Source organism: Lithobates pipiens, unplaced genomic scaffold, assembly GCF_037356315.1.
Source record: "Lithobates pipiens isolate NorthernLeopardFrog02 unplaced genomic scaffold, aLitPip1_a1.2 Scaffold_18, whole genome shotgun sequence".
NCBI classification, from domain to species: domain Eukaryota; kingdom Metazoa; phylum Chordata; class Amphibia; order Anura; family Ranidae; genus Lithobates; species Lithobates pipiens.
In genome coordinates, this window is record NW_027507758.1 from 128,677,520 (window position 1) to 128,690,815 (window position 13,296).

The 13,296-nt window shown below is 44.7% G+C and overlaps 1 protein-coding gene across 1 annotated transcript in view; it reads left to right on the forward strand.

Moving 5' to 3' along the window:
* The window catches only part of ACOXL (acyl-CoA oxidase like), a 477,525-nt gene that overhangs the window by 5,074 nt on the left and 459,155 nt on the right, over nucleotides 1-13,296 (forward strand). The gene's annotated exons all lie outside the window — the stretch shown is intronic.

A 13,296-nucleotide genomic window follows, 5' to 3' on the forward strand; every position in this document is an offset into this window, starting at 1 on the left:
AAACTACTAATTGGGCCCGATTTGGACATTTTCACTTATGGGTGTACTCACTTTTGCTGCCAGTGGTTTAGACATTAATGGCTGTGTATTGAGTTATTTTGAGGGGACAGCAAATGTACACTGTTATACAAGCTCTACACCCACTACTTTACATTGTAACAAAGTGTCATTTCTTCAGTGTTGTGATGTGAAAAGTTATAATAATATGTTTACAAAAATGAACACACACACACACACACACACACACACACACACACACACACACACACACACACACACACACACACACACACACACACACACACACACACACACACACACACACACACACACACACACACACACACACACACACACACACACACGCGCATACATACATACATACATACATACATACATACATACATATTCTGTCTTGAAAAAGTTTTCATACCCCATTGAAATGTTCCACATTTTGTTACAACCATAAACGTATATGTATTTAATTGGAATTGTATGTGAAAGATCAACACAAGGTGGCACATAATTGTGAAGTGGAAAGAAGATGATAAATGGTTTTCAAAATGTTTTACAAAAAAAAAATGTGAAAAGTTTGGCATGCATTTGTATTCAGCCCCCCTGAGTCAATACTTTGTAGAACCACCTCTTGCTACAAGTCTTTTTGGGGTCTCTACCAGCTTTGCACATCTAGTGAGTGACATTTTTACCAATTCTTCTTCAGAAAATAGCCCAAGCTCTGTCAGATTGGATGGAGAGCGTCTGTGAACAGCAATTTTTAAGTCTTGCCACAGATTCTCAATTGGATTTAAGTCTAGACTTTTGACTACATTCTTTCTAACACATGAATATGCTTTGATCTAAACTATTCCATTGTTGCTCTGGCTGTATGTTTAGGGTCGTTGTTCTGCTGGAAGTTGAACCTCTGCCCCAGTCTCAAGTCTTTTGCAGACCCTAACAGGTTTTCTTATAAGATTGCCCTGTATTTGGCTCCATTCATCTTCCCACCAACTCTGACCAGCTTCCCTGTCCCTGCTGAAGAAAAGCATCCCCACAACATGTTTCTGCCACCACCATGTTTCACAGTAGGGATGGTGTGTTCAGGGTGATGTGCAGTGTTCATTTTCCACCACACATAGTGTTTTGCTTTTAGGTCAAAAAGTAAAAGTTTGGTCTCATCTGACCAGAGCACCTTCTTCCAGGACTTCTTATGACTTTCTTTCAACAATGGCTTTCTTCTTGCCACTGTTCCATAAAGGCCAGATTTGTGGAGTGCAGGAATAATGCTTGTCCTGTGGAGAGATTCTCCCATCTGAGCTGTGGATCTCTGCAGCTCCTCCAGAGTTACCATGGGCCTCTTGGCTGCTTCTCTGATTAATGCTCTCCTTGCCCGGCCTGTCAGTTTAGCTGGACGGCCATGTCTTGGTAGGTGTCCGGTTGTGCCATACTCTTTCCATTTTCCGATGATGGATTGAACAGTTCTCTGTGAGATGTGGAAAGCTTGGGATACGTTTTTATAACCTAACTCTGTTTTAAACTTCACAACTTTATCCCTGACCTATCTGGTGTGTTCCTTGGCCTTCATGATTCTGTTTGTTCACTAAGGGCTTCACAGAACAGCTGTATTTATACTGCGATTAAATTTATATGCCGGTGGACTCTATTTACTAATTAGGTGACTTCTGAAGGCAATTGGGCCCACTAGATTTTAGTTAGGGGTATCAAAGTAAAGGGGGCTGAATACAAATGCACGCAACATATTTGTAAAAAAAATTGCAAACCATTTATAATTTTCCTTCCACTTCACAATTATTTGCCACTTTCTATCACAAAAACTCCCAATAAAATACATTTACATTTTTGGTTGTAACATGACAAAATGTGGACATTTTTAAGGGAAATTAATACTATTTTTAAGGCACTATTATTAAGCAATGGGAAACTATTCAGGCTTTCCCATTGAATGCTATGGGGACTAAAACACTTGAAGCTTGTATAGCAAATCAAAAGAAGCTCATGTATGTATTTTTTTTTTTGAAGTACCATTCTCAAGTGACACTGCGCTCAGGTGTGGACACCCAAATAGCAAGAATAACTTGCCATAAATTTGTGTCAGTGTTGAATTGTAAGTCTGTTAACTTGCTGCACATTTTTACTGGCAAGCTGTACACTTGCTGCACAAGTTCTAACTGACACTTTTCCAATTTGTAGCAAATTTGCGTGGCAAGTCTCTAGCAAAACAAAGTTGCAGTGGTGAGTCTACAGCAGGAGCTCTGCAAGTCTACAGCATGAAAATTCAGCCAGAGTGACCCCTGTGGTGGGAGGACTATTGTACAATATAACTGAACCAGAATTTGCAGCAGACTCGCAGAATGTTTGTTAAGAAAGTTGATTTAGAGTCATACAATGCGGTCTTGCTGCAATTGTGCAACAAACTTGTGAAGCCTGGCAAGTCTAACAATAGCTTAGCAAGTCCTTTTCAAACTTGCAGCACAATCGCTTGCTATCTGGGCAGGGACACTTGAAAATCTTGGGATTTTGAATGTTGAGTGTTTTGGAGCTTCAGGCTGTAAAGCAATCATGTGTGAATGGAGCCTGACAATTCTGTAACAAAATTGGTCTTTGGGCCCATTCACATCATACGAGTTGGGCTGCACTGGGCAGAATTGCCTAACACTGTCCCATCACATCAACAAGGCAAATTGAGTCCTTTTCTCCAAGTTCACGTCACTGTGCTGCCATGGTGCTAAAAAAAAAAAAAAGGTGGGACATGCACTTTACCACATCACAACATCCTGTGGTGTATAGAGATGAATGAAATGGCATTTTGTGACATTTCAATAAACTTGGAAACAAATAGTAAACAGTACAATGTATCATGCAGCATCTACATCAGACGCCAGTATACCATGACCACTGGTGTGAACAGGGCCATTATGTTGGCCATACACGTATCTACACTATATTACCAAAAGTATTGGGACACCTGCCTTTACACGCACATGAACTTTAAAGTGGAGCTTCCGCTCATTGGAACCCTCCCCCCCCTCCGGCGCCACAATTGGCACCTTTCAGGGGGGAGGGGGGTGCAGATACCTGTACAGTACAGGTATCTGCACCCACTTCCGGCATAGATATCTGCAGAAAGTACACCCCTTTCCGTAATTCCCGTGCTGCCAGCTGGTAAACACAGATCCCAGAGGCAGCGGGGACCGTCCTTATTGCGCAGCGCGACTCGCGCATGCGCAGTAGGGAACCAGGAAATGAAGCCGCAAGGCTCCACTTCCTGATTCCCATACCCAAGATGGCAGCGGCAGCACCCGAGAGACGATCGAGAGATCGGCTTCGGGTGCCGACATCGCGGGCGCGCTGGGCAGGTAAGTGTCATTATTTTAAAAGTCAGCAGCTGCAGTATTTGTAGCTGCTGGCTTAAAAAAAAAAAAAAAAACGGCGGACTCCCGCTTTAATGGCATCCCAGTCTGTAAGCTTCAATGTTGAGTTGGCCCCCCTCCTTTGCAGCTTCAACTCTTCTGGGAAGGCTGTCCACAAGGTTTAGGAGTGTATCTATGGGAATGTTTGGCCATTCTTATAGAAGTGCATTTGTGAGGACAGGCACCGATGTTGGATGAGAAGGTCTGACTTGCAGTCTCTGCTCTAATTCACCCCGCAGGTGTTCTGTTGGGTTGAGGTCAGGACTCTGTGCAGGCCAGTCAAATTCCTCCACGCCAAACTCACTCAGCCATGTCTTTATGAAAGACATGCAGAGTGAATGAGCATTTACAAAGTGGTATCTTACCACATCTCAGCATGTGGTAAGATACTGAACAGCATTTTTCAAAAACGTTTTTGACATTTACTAGAAGAATGATACATAAATACAGCATTTATGAATACAGCTTTTATGAAGTCATGTTGTATTTTAGTAGGGAAAGCCAGTGGTAGCCTGGGTCCTTAACACAGACTGTAAGAAGTGGCAGGCGACATCCTTAACAACCAGTAACTGGCATGGTTGTTAAGGAGCCAGCAGCCGCCACATCCTTAACAACCGAGAAACACAAGGTACAAGCGAGCTCTACCCTCTTGAACCATACCAGGTCACATGCCTTTTTCATTTTGGATAGAGCAAGTGAAGGTTTAACACCTGTCAATTTTTTTTTTTTTTTGTCTTATTGAGATTTTCTTTGACTTCCCATAGCCAAACAGGAAATGAGAGGAGATCCCTGCAAATTAAGGGAATCTCTTGGGGACACCAAGATCACCAGAACTAGTGTCCCCATTGGAAGATTTCCTCTCTATTACTTTTCTGAGGACAACCCAAACTATGGGATTTTCTGTTACTTTCAATGATAACAGTAAATAGGACAAATAAAAAGGATAAATCTCCATAACGGGGGCACAGACAGTAATAAAAACTCACAGGTGTTCTAATCCATCTCCCCTCTATCCAAAACCCCCAAAAAGTTTTGCCTTTAGTTATCCTTTAAGAACGTATTGTAACTATTGACGGAACTCTATTTCCCCATGTGGGGCATATTGATCGGATGTGTTGTCAACTATAAAGTAATTGTTTCTATCAGAAGAGATCTATTGGAAATGAAATGATCAAATATACACTATATTACCAAAAGTATTGGGAAGACCTGGCTCGCAGTCTCCACTCTAATTCATCTCAAAGGTTTTCTATTGGGTTGAGGTCAGGGCTCTTAAAAATTCTTCTTAAAAATGGCAGTGTAATAATGCATTCCAACTCATTCTGCATTATTAATAACCCCTTTGGATGTGTCCTAACTATTTTCCACCTGTTTTAAAAATTGTTCTTACTGGAAGAAGCCTGTGCCATGCTTAGTAATGTCTTCCGGGTCAGCATTCCCCCTGCTTCCTCCCTCTCTGTGTTTCCTAGCCGTAATCTCGCGCATGCGCAGTCTTCTGTGTGATACAGCTGATCTCTGCTCCTGTGTGTTGTGCTATGTGATGCTGCAAGTCCCACAAATCTTGTGGGATCTCGGTGCAGTTGGCACAGTGGGGATGACGGAGCCACTGCATATTGATTATTAGATTCACGGCACTATAAGTGGGCCATGAATTGGGAATTACCGCATGCGCCAATGACGTCTCAAAAGTTAACTGGACAGATTACAAGCAAACCGAGCAGGAAAGGAGACATCTGCACACAGCGAATTGTACAGCGTCTACTAATGTTTCAAATAAGGAACATTTGTGGGGGGAGAGTTTACTTCCACTTTTAGTCCAGGTTCACACTGAGCTGTGGGAATGAAGACGGGCGATTTCACTCCTGCATGTCGGTCCTAATTTTTAGCAGCAATTTCACAGACATCTGTGCGAGTTTCTGCACAGAGGTCAATGGAAATCTCAAGCTGAAATCGCAAAAAGTATTACAGAATCTACTTTTTGAAATCGGTGCCAATTAGGACAATGCTCTGTGCCACGAGCCCACCCTATTTTGAAGCCTTAAAAGCCTTAGAGCATTAATCAATTAGGATGAGGTGGCTATGAATAGAGGAGTGGCAGTGCCTGGGCACCCCTAATGGTAGGGCCGCCACTGCAGAATACATTATATTAAATTTATGAAGCACAATTATTTATTTGCAAAATATTATAACAGATATTAAAAAAAAATTATAGTAAATATATATATATTTATTATCATATTATTATTTTTTTTTATTTTTTAACATTTATTTAGCAAAAAAAAAAAAAAAAACTGTGGTGGTTAACCACTACAATACAGGGCACTTTCACCCCCTTCCTTCCCAGCCCAATTTTCAGCTTTTAGCGCTCTAGCGCTTTCAGTGACAATTGCGCGGTCATGCTACACTGTACCCAAATGAAATTGTTATCATTTTGTTCGCACAAATAGAGCTTTATTTTGGTGGTATTTATTCACGACTCCGTTTTTTTTTTTTTTTTTTTTCGATATAAGCGCAAAAATAGCGAAAATTTGGAAAAAAAACAATATTTTCTTTTTTCTATTTGAAAAGAAATCCAATAAAATCAAATTTTGTCATAAATTTAAGCCAAAATGTATTCTGCTACATGTTTTTGGTAAAAAAAATTCCGTTAAGTGTATAATAATTGGTTTGTGTGATCACGGACATATGTACGCAAATGATCATGTACATATGTGTGCAGGTGATCACGTACATATGTGTGCAGATAATCATTGGGACATGTGATTTTAGTGGGACATATGTGGGGGACGTGTTTTTATTTGGGGACATGTGTGTTTTGGGGACATATGTGGGGACTGTGTTTGTACTGTGTGGTGTGTTGTGTGTTTACACTACACTGATGATCAGTGAGTAAAAAGCTGTAAAAAGCAGCCCATACTCACTGATCATCAGCCGGCTGCAGCGTTCTGCTCTCCTCTCCTCAGCGGTGACTTCCGTGTGAGGAGAGCCGATTGCCTAGCAACCGGCTGTTTGTTTACATCACATGACGGCCGTGATTGGACACGGCCGTCATGTGATCAGGAGGGCCAATCACAGAGCCCTCCTGCCGATCTGAGATGTGCCGTGTCCGGGTGACACGAGCACATCGGGATCGCGCCGCTGCGCGGGCGCGATCCCGCTACTCCTGAATTACGTTCCTGAACGTCCTATCAGAAGTAGACGGCTCCCACCCGGCCGTATATATGCATCGGCCGGGTGGGAAGTGGTTAAATACCCCCAAAAGAAAGTTCTAGTTGTGTGAATACAATGATAAAAATGTACTTTGGGTATAGAGTTGAATGACTGCACAATTGTCATTCAAAGTGCGACAGCGCTGAAAGCTGAAAATTGGCCTGGGCAGGAAGGTGGGGTAAAAGTAGTTTGTATTGAAGTGATTAACCACTTCAATACCAGGCACTTAAACACCTTCCTGCCCAGGCCAATTTTGAGCTTTCAGCGCTGTCGCACTTTGAATGACAATTGCGCGGTCATGCTACACTGTACCCAAATGAGATTTTTATCATTTTTTTCCCACAAATAGAGCTTTCTTTTGGTGGTATTTCATCACCTCTGCGGTTTTTATTTTTTGCTAAACAAATAAAAAAAAATACCGAAAATTTTGAAAAAAACGTTTTTTTTGTTTCAGTTTCAAAACTTTGCAAATAAGTATGTTTTCTCCTTCACTGATGGGGTTACACTGATGGGCAATGATAAGGCGGCACTGATGGGCACCGATGAGGTGGCACCAATGAAGTGGCACTGATAGGCGGCACCGATGGGTGGCACTGATGGGCGACACGGATGGGCACTGATAGGTGGCACAAATTGGTACTGATAGCTGGCATGGGTAGGCGGCACAGGTGGGCATGGGTAGGCGGCACAGGTGGGCATGGGTAGGCGGCACAGGTGGGCATGGGTAGGCGGCACAGGTGGGCATGGATGGGCACTGATAGGCGGCACAGATGGGAACTGATAGGCAGCATTGTATTCTAATATATTGTACTAATGGATGCCAATCAGTGATTCCCATTTTGGGCACTGATTGGCATCCATTATGGGCACTGATTGGCATCCATTGTGGCACTGACTGGAATCCCTGGTGGTCTAGGGTGGCATACCTTGTCCTGGGCATCCCTGGTGGTCTGGTGGCGTCTCTGGTGGTCCAGTGTGGGCATCCTCGGGGGGGCTGTGCTGATAATCGATCAGCACAGACCCCCCCTGTCAGAGGAGCAGCCGATCAGCTCTCCTCTACTCGTGTCTGACAGACGCGAGTGAGGAAAAGCCGATCACCGGCTCTTCCTATTTACACTGTGATCAGCCATGATTGGACACGGCTGATCACGTGGTAAAGGGTTTCCGTCTGAGACTCTTTACCGAGATCGTAGTTGCCGGGTGTCAGACTGACACCCCGCAACAACAATCGCCGCGATGTGCGCCCCCGGGGGCGCGCAGCGGCTCATAATCCTGATCACGTCATATGACGTCCGGTCAGGATTATGCAACCACTTTGCCACCGTCTATTTGTTATAGGGCGGGCGGCAAGTGGTTAAGCAATGGTAAGCTTTAATATATTACTGCAGCAAGGAAATCTAGTTTTAAAGACAAGGCTTTAGGTTGGGTTCACACTCATGCAAGCTGAATGCGGGTTTCCCTGCATCCAAGTCGCATAGCAGGAGATTGTGACCGGCTCTCTATGGAGCCAATTCACACATCTCCGCAGAGGCTTCAGTGCGAAATGCACAGGAGTCCTGTGTGTCTTTTTGGTCCATTTCAGGTCCGAATTCAGCCAAAAATTTGGGCTGAAAGGGGACCTGAATCAGTGGAGATGCACAGGACCCCTGCTGTGAGCCGCTGCGTATTCCAGTGTGAACCCAGCCTTAGGTGGGCAGGACACAGGACCCATTCAGATCTAGTCTCTCTGTGCTGCCTGAGCAGCTGGAGGCATTAGTGTAGATCAGGGATATGCAATTGGCGAACCTCCAGCTGTTGCTGTACTACAAGTCCCATGAGGCATAGCAAAACTTTGACAGCCACAAGCATGACACCTAGCAGCAGAGGCATGATGGGACTTGTAGTTCTGCAACAGCTGCAGGGCTAATTGCATATCCCTGATATAGAGAATGTGCACATGGCAGTGTCACCTTAGAGACAACACTTTTAATGGGAGCCATTTCAAAAACTTAAGTGTTATTAGAAATAATAAAAATGAACCTGTGGTGAATAAAAATGAGTGAAACTACATTGAGATGGTGACTTCAAAATCACGGATGGTGACTTCACAATCTCCACCTCGTCCAATCAGAGAACGATTTGTGCTGATTGTAAAATGTGAAGTGTTCTCACAATGGCGCCTATGCTGAGAGAACAAACTCCTCCTGCTTTCACTAAGGAGCAGGGCAGCTGCTCAGCATGGGGATCTGCCAAGCTAGAATAATGTAATTCGGTAACAAAAATCCACACCTGGAATTCAGCTTTAAAAATGTAAATGCACAAATGCCTTTAAACAGTTCAGGTTTTCAAAGGAGTTCCTCCAAAAGTCTATTGTACCGGACACAGGTTGTTGGGTTTACTGCATGTAAAATGAAATGCTATGAGGAATGGAGAAGCTGTGCCTTCATGCATCTTCCTACTTCACAGATAAGAGCATGCAGGCTAGAGCTGCGGTGGTGTTGGTTGTTACCTCTTTCGCTGACTTACAGGAGTCAGCAGTTTTCATTGGCAGATTCTCAATTTCCAAGAGTGCACAGAGGCTATCTTCATTACAGCATGCTGATCTGTTCCCTATTTCACCTTTGCAAATGGCAGAGATGTTCTAGAAGCTTTTTGGAAGGTCCAAAGACACTTTGGGGATTATTTACAAAAGGCAAATCCACTTTGCACTACAAAGTGCACTTGAAATTTGAATTGCAAGTGGACTTGGAAGTGCAGTCGCTGTAAATCTGAGGGGTAGATCTAAAATTAGTGGAAGCTCTGCTGATTTTATCATCAATCACGTGCAAGCTAAAATGCTGTTTTTTTTTTCCTTGCATGTTCCCCTCAGATTTACAGCGACTTTACTTCCAAGTGCACTTTTCAAAGTTTCAAAAATCAGTTAGATTCCTGGAATGCAAGGATTGCTAATTGTCACATTTGCATGTGTCCTCAACCAAACTATCAAACCATAAAATGGCTGGTGTCCTTTCTGATCACGTGCAGCACCATGGCAGTTGCAGTACAAACAGAAGCAGCTTCCTTGGCTGTAAAGGTTAGGATAGTTTAATTCTGCTTTTAAAGGGGTTTTTAAGTGTCATCATTTTTCACCTTAATGCAGCTGCCCCCAGAGCACCCCCACTTTTTTTTCTTACCTGAACCTGATAGTTCCAGTGATGTGCAAGAGCCGAGCGACTCCAGCTGCTGTCTTGGGTCCTCATAGGATTGCTTAATAGCAGCAAGAGCCATTGGCTTCCACTGCTGTCAGTCAAATCCAGTGACTGGGGGCGGGGGAGAGTCTGGCTGTCTGTGTAAATGGACGCAGCAGCGGGACTCGTGAGCATGCCCGCACGGGTGCCCCCCCCTGGAAAGCAGCTCTCCATGGGGGGTACTTGATGAAGAGGAGCCAGGAACGCCATAGGGACACCTCAGAAGAGAAGGATCGGGGCCACTCTGTGCAAAACCCTTGCACAGAGCAGGTAAGTATAACATGTTTATTTATTTTTTTTTAAAAACGAACCTTAAGGCCTCATGCACACTGATTGTTTTTACAGCCGCTTTTTGTAGCAGGCAAGCAGGCTTTTTTTTATTTATTTTTTTTTTTTTTCAGCTGAAAAACCCCTCTGTTATTCTGTGGCCTCATGTACACACAGGCTTTTAGGAGCTCTAAGTGGCATAGACGTTTTTAACCTCCAAAAAAAAGCACCTGACACTGGTAAAAGCTGCTAAACATGGCTTAACGCTGGATACTGCCACGTTAAGTCTCGACAAGCGTTTCTCTTGCCTCAGTGGAGCCCATTGATTTGAGTAGAAGTTGCACCAGAAGTCGGGGACACCACATCCAATTTGCCATAGTGTGAACCTGGCCTAAGGGAGGGTGATAACTCCTGTAAGGTTTATTTTTGTCCTATTGGTGAGATTTACTTTCACTTCCTGTCCTGTGGCCAAAGCAGGAAGTGAAAGGAAATCACTGCAAATTTAGGGAACTCCTCCTATTACTTTTCTGGGGACAACCCAAAAGTTGTTTTCTTTGACTTTTACTTTAAAGTTTTCACAGAACTAGGCAGAAGGATATTTTGCCTCAATACAATGGGATATAATGGTACAAGTCAGTGCATACATAAATAACAGTATATTGGAAAGACAATCAATACCATTGAGTCATTCATTAATGACGCCAAAGATGAAAAAATATCGTTGCAGCTAGTGAGAAGAGAAGACGGAAGTAGAGGCAGAGAAAAGAGAATTATTACAAATTCTTTGTTTTAATAACATTTGTTTGATTTTCTTATTTTAATTCTGACATTAGTAGCAGTGGCGTGGCTAGGGGGGTGCGAGTCGCACCTGCGTGACAGCCGCCAGAGGGGTGACGCTATGGGCTGGGGCTAGGTGGAGGCGGGAGAGGCTCCAGTCTCGGGTGCAGTGTGCTAGCATGGAGGGGAGTGCCAGTAGGAACATTTGCTGATATCTCCTGCAGGGTGTCCCGTGTCTCTAGCGCAGTGATTGTCCCAGCCGGCAGCAGTGTCCGAGCGCCGAGGGAAGTTTCCCACATGTTCCTCCTCAGCTTTGATGTGTCTTCTGAAAGGACAGGAGGAGGAGCCTGGGAAGGAGATCTCGAGGCGCTGAGGACCCGGTAACTGATAACCGGTAATTCTGTGCTGGGGCAGGGATCTGAAGATTTGTGCAATAGGAGGAAATGGGATTCATGCTGGGAGGGATTACGAGGTGTGGGGTTTTTTTTTTTTTTTTTGTTTATGGGAAAGTCTGGAGGCGAGTGCCTTTTTATATTGGGATGTGGGGTTGTGCTTGTAGGGGGGATTTGGTGAGGAGGGGTAAATATCTGTGCTGAGGGTAGCTTGGGTGGAGTAATAAGAGAATTTTTCCAAGAAGAGGGGTTTACTGGAAGGGGTATATGGAGGTGGGGGATTTGTGATCAGAAGGGATATTTGGGGGGGGGGGTTGGGAATGATTTATGCTAAAAGGAGGGATATGGGATGATTTGTGCTGATTGGGGGGGGGGGGGGTTAAGAGTTTATAAGACAGAGGGGTTTGGGGGGATTTAAACTGGGAAGAGGGATATGGTGGGCATTTTGTGCTGAGAGGAGAGATTTGTGCAGAAAGGGGGTATATGAGGGTGATGACTTGTGCTGGAAGGGGGCATATGGGGGGGAGGGGCACTCGGCACAGTTCTTTAGACGATGGGGGTGACACCATGTTTTGCCACACCAGGTGACACCAGCCCTAGTGACGCCATTGATTAGTAGATCAAATTGGCATTTGTTTTCAATTGCAGTGATGAGAAAATTTGCAGGAGCAAGATGGAAAAGTTTTCTCAAACAAATGGATGCTAACAGTGCATATGGTTCTCGTTCGGGAAAGTCTATTCATTCCAAGCTCAAATGTTAAAAGTGTAGTTGTCTATGGCCAGTGTTTGGGTGTCTCCACTTTATGGAGGAGCAACGGAGCCTCTCTTGGGCTGCAACATTGTTGGCCTATGAAGAGTGAAGTGTTAGATGCACTAGCTAAATTAGATGTACTTGACCAGGGGTCTCCAAACTTTCTGAACAAAGGGCCAGTTTACTGTCCTTCAGACTTTAGAGGGGCTGGACTGTGGCCACTGGAATAAAAACCATGCCCAATCATTAGTATTAGGGGGGGGGGAATGGTGCCCCATCATTGTTATCAGTGGCAGGAATAGTGTCCCATCATTGGTGTCGGTGGGAGGAATAGTGCCCCATCATTGGTGTCAGTGGGAGTAATAGTGCCCAACTGATGGTATTAATGAAAGGAATAATGCCCCATCTGTGTCAGTGGGAGGAATAGTGTCCCATTATTGGTGGCAGTGGGAGTAATAGTGCCCCCATGATTGATGTCCGTGGGTATAATAGTGTCTCATCATTGGCGTCAATTTGAGGAAATGTGCCCCATCCTTGGTATCAATGGAAGGAATAATGCCCCATCTTTGGTGTCAGTGAGAGGATTAATACCCCATTGTAGGTGTCACAGTTTGGAGACCACAGTACTTGATTAACAAATTCAGGCCAAACTCCAGCTGATACTATTTTTGTTTTATTTTAGTAGTAAGGCCTGTATAACACGGGCTTCAGCTTGCATAAGAGCAGTGTGGACAGCAAGCTTTGTTGAACCTTTTAATGAAAATTCAGCTCCAGTTGAACACAGATCCTAATGGGAGTGCCAATTGGCACTTTAAAGCGGAGGTCCACCCTAAAGTGGACCTTCCGCTCATCGGAACCCTCCCCCCTCCGGTGCCACAATCGGCACCTTTCAGGGGGGAGGGGGATGCAGTTACCTGGATAATCCAGGTAACTGCACCCACTTCCGGGATAGCTCTCTGCGGAAAGGGGCGTAACTTACGCCCCTTTCCGCAAGTGCCCGCCCCTTCCCGCAAGTGACCCGCTGCCTGCTGGGAAACACACAGATCCCAGAGGCAGCGGGGACCGTCCTCATTGCGCAGCGCGGCTCGCGCATGCGCAGTAGGGAACCGGGAAATTAAGCCGAAAGGCTCCATTTCCTGATTCCCATACCCAAGATGGCGGCGGCAGCACTCGAGTGTCAATCTAGAGATCGGCTTCGGGTGCCGACATCGCGGGCGCGTTGGACAGGTAAGTGTCACTATTTTAAAAGTCAGCAGCTGCAGTAT